This window comes from Lolium perenne, chromosome 6 (assembly GCF_019359855.2).
Source record: "Lolium perenne isolate Kyuss_39 chromosome 6, Kyuss_2.0, whole genome shotgun sequence".
In the NCBI taxonomy this organism is placed as follows: domain Eukaryota; kingdom Viridiplantae; phylum Streptophyta; class Magnoliopsida; order Poales; family Poaceae; genus Lolium; species Lolium perenne.
In genome coordinates this window covers 164,443,603-164,451,219 of record NC_067249.2, presented here as the reverse complement: position 1 = coordinate 164,451,219, position 7,617 = coordinate 164,443,603, and the positions used below count along the sequence as shown (strand labels likewise).

Genomic DNA, 7,617 nt, shown 5'->3' with positions numbered 1-7,617 from the left:
TTCTTCAATTTACTAGCCCAGTTCTTTCTAGATTTATTAACAGTCTTTCGAAAGATAGATTTTGTAACGGCCCAGGGTAGTACCCCTAATAGATTTGTTTGTTCTTTTTCTTTTGTGCATCATCATGGCATATGCATCATATCATCCATATTTTCAACAAATAAAATATATTTTATAAACCCTAAAATATTTCGGTTTTCCCTCTCATACGGTTTTTATATTAAACCACCCCTTTATCTTTTCTTTTCCACAAACCCTAACACCAAACCTACTAACAAATATAACTATTTTAAATGTCTTACAAATTAAATTTGGTTTACTTTTGTCTATTTTCAAAAGATGGTTCAACAAAAAAAAGGTTTTAAAACAAAGGGAAAACAATGTTCAAAACCCCCTAACCCTTCCTGGGCCCTTCCCTCTCTCTGGCTCGTTTCTTCCCCCTCCACCTTTTTCCCCGGCGGCCGAACTCCTCTTCTAGCCCATCTCTTCTCTAGCCCAATCCAGCCCCGTACCCCTTCACCTTGTCCTCTTCTTCGCTGGACACGCGAGATGCGTGACCCCCTCCGTGCCGTGGTCCTCACCACAACCACCGTACCACCCATCCTCACCTGCTCCCTTCCTCACCTCCTCTTTTAATCCTTTCCAAACCCTAGCCTTCCTTTCCTCCCTCGCGCCGCCGCCAGCTACCTCCTCTTCTCCCCATCGTTTTCCTCCCCTCTCTGTAAGCAAACGAAGGAGAGAAACCTCACAGTACCGCGTCCACCTCGCCATGGTGCCGCCGCTCGAGGCCACCCCTGGCCAAGCTGAGACCACCGGCGGGTGCGCCTCATCATCCTCTACCTCCTGATGCGAGGAATCGAGCCAGGAGATCTCGAATCAACCGCGGGCTCGCCGTTTCCCTTCTTCGGCCGTCGTCGTCTTTCGTCAATTCTGGCCGCATCCATGCGCCTCCGCTGTTTCTGAGTACGGAAACACACTCCTGGTAATCTTGCTCATCTACGAGACCCCTCTTCCCCTTCTGTTTCGTTTTGAGTTGTTCTACCCACGGTGACCTTGCTCCGCCGCCGCAGGAGCTCGACGCCGGCGACTCTCCGGTGATCCCCTGGACTCCGCACCGCCTCCATCACCTTCCCCGCGTCGAGCCGCACCCCCGACGCCATCTCGCCCTTCTTGGTTCGCCCGGAATCAGCAGATCGGTGTTTGTTCTGTGAGTTCCGCCATGGCTTCCAGTTGTGAGCTCCGCGTTCTTTCCCTTCATGTTACGGCGCACCCTAGTGTTGACACGAACCGAACAATAGCACAGTGGTTAGCTCTTTGTTTTCTAACCATGAGATCCTGTGTTCAAATCTTGAATCTGGCTAATTAAGCCCCCTTTTTTTTTGTTCTCTGTTTGTTGGACCAGACCTGGGGTCACGAATGGGCCGACCCAATCTTCCTGCGGTTCAGCCCATCGCTCATGAGCGCCCAGCCACAGCCTACCGACGCTTGGGCCAGGTAGCAGGCCGCCTCCCAGATCCGGCTCATGCCTATATCTGCTATCTTTTCTTTATCCTTTTACAAATCTGTCTATGTTTATAACTTGCAAACTACAAATCCAAAGGAAAAGCGTAATATATGCGTTTTGATCAGAAAAATATGCTGAACATGAATATGCCATCCATTCATCTGTTTGCATCTTGCATCATGTCAAGCGTTGATAGTCGTGCATGTTCACCTAACATATATGCGGAGTATTTCGGAACACCGACTAGGTTTTCCCCGCTCCGTTTAATATTGAAGTAGCGCACCCCTGCCATGATATGCCATGCTATCCAACCCTTAACTTTGTCGGTAGGAAATGCAACTCGAAACTAATAATTTGTTTGTCCGGGTTCCGATCCCGCTTAATTTGGATAATTGCATCGCATCATCTTTGCCATGTCATGCATACCATGTTGATCATGCCGGTTCTTATTCCGTAGTTGTAAGATTTGCATCCGTTGTTTGTTCCAGCATTTGCTTCTTCCCGGATAGGATCACGAAGTGGTGTGGTGAGATACGACAAGTGCTTCTGCAGCTTTTCACAGGCGAGCCCTCTCTCTTCACCTATTTTACTCTCCCCCTCGCATTGCTATCCTTATGTTGCGATTCTTTATCGAGTCACGTGTCCTATTCCACTTGTTTACCATAATAATCCTATATGTATCATTCCTTACCCATAGCCGTTGCTTGATGTTTGAGCCTTGCGAGTCGTAGGCGTGTTTAGGCTCTGTTTTTTATCTCGATCTGTTATCGGGATATGTTGGGTTGTTGGGAGGTTGTCACATGCTATATCAGTTGTTGGAGATACACATGCTTTATTTAATGTTAACAACTAAAATTGTAAGCAGAGGCATCTGTGAGCCCCTTTGCGAAAGCATCGGAACTTTGACTTGCAAATGTCCCCTAGGACCCGAGTTCTTGTTATCTGTTCCGAGATTGAGCGCTCTACCCATGCGTGGGGACGATTATTGGGACCCCCCCCTCACCCATTACCTTTTCTCAAGTTAGTTGAAAAGGGGGCCACAACCTTGGTTTTATTTGGCGCATGCATGTTTATATATTGTTGCCTTCGGGTGTTTACTTCCTGTTGCCTTCGGGTATTTATATTCTGTATTGTACCCCGCGGAACGTTTAGCGAAGCGTGTGGTTTGCACGCCTAGCCGTTAACGCAAACCCTGAGTCCGCTTCGGAGTACGGCCGGACTTCGTTACGGGTAGCTTAGTCGGGTGGCCCCCCTAGACTTTCTTGTTGAACTGGGAACGGTCTTGTTGTGAGACATCCACCTGTCGTAAGTGGGTCGAGCATGCGTATGGTTACATTTGGGCAACCCCTGCAGGGTGTACATCTTATCGATAAGCCGTGTCCGCGGTTATGGACGACTTGGAATTGTTTAGCTTGATCATAGAACAACTTACACCGTTATCTTGTTGCTAATAATTTGCTAATAACTTGCGTAGTAATATAGCATTACTACAACCGATACCTAATAAAACTTGTCCACCGTTGAGTGCCTTTTACATTGCCTCTTCGCAATTGTTGAAGGGGATATGTGTAATTGGCTGGGTTATGTTTGTGTAGTATTTTATCTGTCACCTTGTACGCTCTCTTATCTTATCTGATTAGACGGATGTTGTAGCGTGTCTCTATTGGTTATAGTTTTGCTGCCGGTAAACCTACCATATAGCCCCCGGCGATATATATATTATACTCGCCCGGCGAGCATAGCCATTTCTAGTCTCGCTAAGTACGTGCCGGAGTTCGTTCCTTGGTACTTACTCTCGCCTTTTCCCCTTTCTCTTTTGCTTCCTCCCTCTTGCTCCAACCGATGGCCCGACTTTGACAGGTACAAGATGACGACGTTAGCAAGGTTACCCTTCCGGCTTGGCCTGGGCAGGGTTATGGACGCCACTGGTTATCTTCAGGACTCTTAGTCCAATTTGTATCTTGTCCGTACTCGGACGTATTCGATCTTCTGTATGATTTAAATCTTTGTATTGTATATTTGTATCTTGACTCGTTGGAGTCGTTGTTGTAATATATGTATCTTGTGGGCTTTATTGTAATCCTGTTGTAATGTTACCGCTCGTGTTAATTCCTCTGGCATCACGTGTGTGATTCGTCGCGCACGTCGTGTCGGAGGGCGTCTCAGAATCGATATCGTGCGGATTTCGGCGGGATCGCTGGAATCCTCAGGATACCGGTTCCGGGGCGTCACAGATTTAATCTCTCTATTTGATAATTCTACTTGCCCACTAGTTTGAGGATGATAAGCGGAAGCAATTCTATGATTAATACCATATTTAGCAAGAGTTTTTCTAAAACCACCATGAATAAAATGAGAACCTCCATCAGTCATAAGATATCTAGGAACCCCAAATCTAGGAAAAATAATATCTAAAAGCATTTTTAAAGAGGTCTCACCATCAGCACTTTTCGTGGGTATGGCTTCCACCCATTTAGTAACATAATCAACAGCGATAGGTATATGAGTGTTACCTTCTGAAGAAGGGAAAGGACCCATGAAGTCAAATCCCCAACAATCGAATGGTTCAATAACAAGAGTATAATTCATAGGCATTTCATTGCGTCTGGAGATATTTCCAACCCTTTGACATTCATCACAAGATAAAATAAACTTTCTTGCATCTTTGAAGAGAGTTGGCCAATAGAAACCTGATTGTAGAACCTTTTGCGCGGTTCTATCTCCGACGTGATGTCCTCCATAAGCACTACCATGACACTTACTCAATATCTCTTGTTGTTCATATTCGGGAACACATCTTCGCAGAATACCATCCACTCCTTCTTTATATAAGTGTGGGCATTGATACGTCTCCAACATATCGATAATTTCTTATGTTCCATGCTTGTTTTATGATGATACACACATGTTTTATACATACTTTATGCCATATTTATGGATTTTCCGGCACTAACCTATTAACGAGATGCCGAAGAGCCAGTTGCTATTTTCTGCTGTTTTTGGTTTCAGAAATCCTAGTAAGGAAATATTCTCGGAATTGGACGAAATCAACGCACACGATCTTATTTTTCCACGAAGCTTCCAGAAGTCCGAAAGGGAAACGAAGTGGGGCGACGAGGCGGCCACACAATAGGGCGGCGCGGCCAGGCCTAGGGCCGCGCGGCCCTAGCGTGTGGGCCCCTCGCATCGCCCTTAAACCTACCTCTCCGACTATAAGAAGCCTTCGTCGATAATAACTCCAGGACCGAGAGCCACGATACGGAAAACCTTCCAGAGACGCCGCCGCCGCCAATCCCATCTCGGGGGATTCAGGAGATCGCCTCTGGCACCCTGCCGGAGAGGGGAATCATCTCCCGGAGGACTCTTCACCGCCATGGTCGCCTCCGGAGTGATGTGTGAGTAGTTCACCCCTGGACTATTGGTCCATAGCAGTAGCTAGATGGTCGTCTTCTCCTAATTGTGCTATCATTGTCGATCTTGTGAGCTGCCTAACATGATCAAGATCATCTATTTGTAATGCTACATGTTGCGTTTGTTGGGATCCGATGAATATGGAATACTATGCTATATTGATTATCAATCTATATATGTGTTGTTTATGATCTTGCATGCTCTCCGTTAATAGTAGAGGCTCTGGCCAAGTCGTTACTTGTAACTCCAAGAGGGAGTATTTATGCTCGGTAGTGGGTTCATGCCTCCATTAAATGCAGGACAAAGGATGAGAAAGTTCTAAGGTTGTGGATGTGCTGTTGCCACTAGGGATAAAACATCAATGCTATGTCTAAGGATGTATTTGTTGATTACATTGCGCACCATACTTAATGCAATTGTCGGTTGTTTGCAACTTAATACTGGAGGGGGTTCGGATGATAACCTGAAGGTGGACTTTTTAGGCATAGATGCATGCTGGATAGCAGTCTATGTACTTTGTCGTAATGCCCAATTAAATCTCACACTACTCATAATAACATGTATGTGCATGGTCATGCCCTCTTTATTTGTCAATTGCCCAACTGTAATTTGTTCACCCAACATGCTATTTCTTATGTGAGAGACACCACTAGTGAACTGTGGACCCCGGTCCATTCTTTTACATCGAATACAATCTACTACAATTCTCGTTCTACTGTTTTCTGCAAACATCATCATCCACACTATACATCTAATCCTTTGTTACAGCAAGCCGGTGAGATTGACAACCTCACTGTCACGTTGGGGCAAAGTAATTTGATTGTGTTGTGCAGGTTCCACGTTGGCGCCGGAATCCATGGTGTTGCGCCGCACTACACTCCACCGCCATCAACCTTCAACGTGCTTCTTGACTCCTACTGGTTCGATAAACCTTGGTTTCTTACTGAGGGAAACTTACTGCTGTACGCATCACACCTTCCACTTGGGGTTCCCAACGATCGCGTGCTGTACGCGTGTCAAGCTAAATTTCTGGCGCCGTTGCCGGGGAGATCAAGACATACTGCAAGGGGAGTCTCCACTTTCAATCTCTTTACTTTGTTTTTGTCTTGCTTTATTTTATTTACTACTTTGTTTTCTGCACTATATCAAAATACAAAAAAAATTAGTTGCTAGCTTTACTTTATTTACTATCTTGTTTGCGTTCTCCATATTAAAAACACAAAAAAAATTAGTTACTTGCATTTACTTTATCTAGTTTGCTTTATTTACTACTGCTAAAATGAGTAATCCTGAAGTTGAAGTTCGTTCGTTTAAGCAACAAGGGGGAGAATGTTTAAAAGATGCTTGGTATAGAATTAGCGATGCTCATAATAGGTGCACTAAGAACACTCCACCACTATCTTACTCAGGAATTTTTATGTTGGTATCTCTAGCTGGAATAGGTATGTTCTTGATTGTCTCGCGGGAGGTAATTTCCTAGGCACTCCCACCTTAGAAGCTAGTTGCATTATCGAGAGTCTATTTGGAATACCACCTGTTAATAAAGTTAAAATTGAAATCTCTCTTGAAGATGTCATGAAAAAGTTGGAGACCATAGAGCAAAATCTTCCAAGTGTTGAGACTAAACTGGGAGAATTACTTAATAGCACTGATAAACTTGACAAATCTCTAGGTGGAATTAATGAGAGAATTGCCATCTTAGAAGTTTGTGCTATTCATGATAATCAATCCCAAAGGATTAGTGAACTTGAAGAAGCTATGGGAACCTTGGGTTCAACTTTTTCTTCTCTTAAGTTTAAGGAGAAAGCTTATGTGGGTAAGGAGCAAAAGTTCATGTATGTCTCTAAGGTGCCTAAACCAAAAAACTATTATAGGCCTAAAATTGACAAAGCCCTTAATATCACTATAGATAATGGAGCATCTAAGATACCTAATGTGACAAGTTGTGAAAATTATGATGTTGATGCTTCATCTCTTGATGTTACTTGATGCACACTTTCTGCGCCTAGCTGAAAGGCGTTAAAGAAAAAGCGCTTATGGGAGACAACCCATGATTTTACTACAGTATTTTTGTTTTATATTTGAGTCTTGGAAGTTGTTACTCACTGGTGGAAAAAGGTCCATTAGTCGCAGTTCGCAACCTCCATTAATACCGGTTGCGCAACCGGGATTAAATATGCGGGACTAAAGGCCCCCCCTTTAGTCGCGGTTGCTTACGAACCGCGACTAAAGGCCGTCCACGTGGGCGCCAGGCGACCGTCGGGGCGGAGGACCTTTAGTCGCGGTTCTTCTGGCCAACCGCGACTAGAGGCCGCCGCAGGTTTAGGGTTTTAGCCCCCTTCCCTAAACCTGGTTTCTTTTTAATTTGTATTGTTTTATTTCTTTTGTGTTTTATTTTAATTTTGAAGGAGTTTCACATATTCTACGTAACTAGTACATACATGCATATGAATGTACAATTTCAAACAAATTTGAAATTAGAACCAAAAAGAATTCAAGAGGAATATACAATATATATTCAATATCATCGGATTACCATATACAATTTTGAACAAGTTTCCATACATAATTTAATGCATATGAAGTTCTACGTCCTCTACATAGTGTTCTCCTTTAGGATCGATGACTTCCCTCGTGAACCATCCAGCTAGTTCCTCTTGAAGTGGTCGGAAGCGAGCTTCTGGACTAAGCATCTTCCGGAG

General features: G+C 44.3%; 1 long non-coding RNA gene across 2 annotated transcripts; it reads left to right on the top strand.

The window, feature by feature from the left end:
• The first annotated feature begins 582 nt into the window (after nt 1-582).
• On the top strand, nt 583-3,584 carry LOC127325725 (uncharacterized). Of its 2 annotated transcripts, XR_011747417.1 has the most exons (5): nt 583-982; nt 1,071-1,305; nt 1,403-1,494; nt 1,993-2,066; nt 3,365-3,584. It is a non-coding gene; the product is annotated as an uncharacterized lncRNA (long non-coding RNA). The 2 variants fall into 2 exon arrangements; XR_007867359.2 differs by having other exon boundaries at nt 1,993-3,584.
• Nucleotides 3,585-7,617: the final 4,033 nt, after the last annotated feature.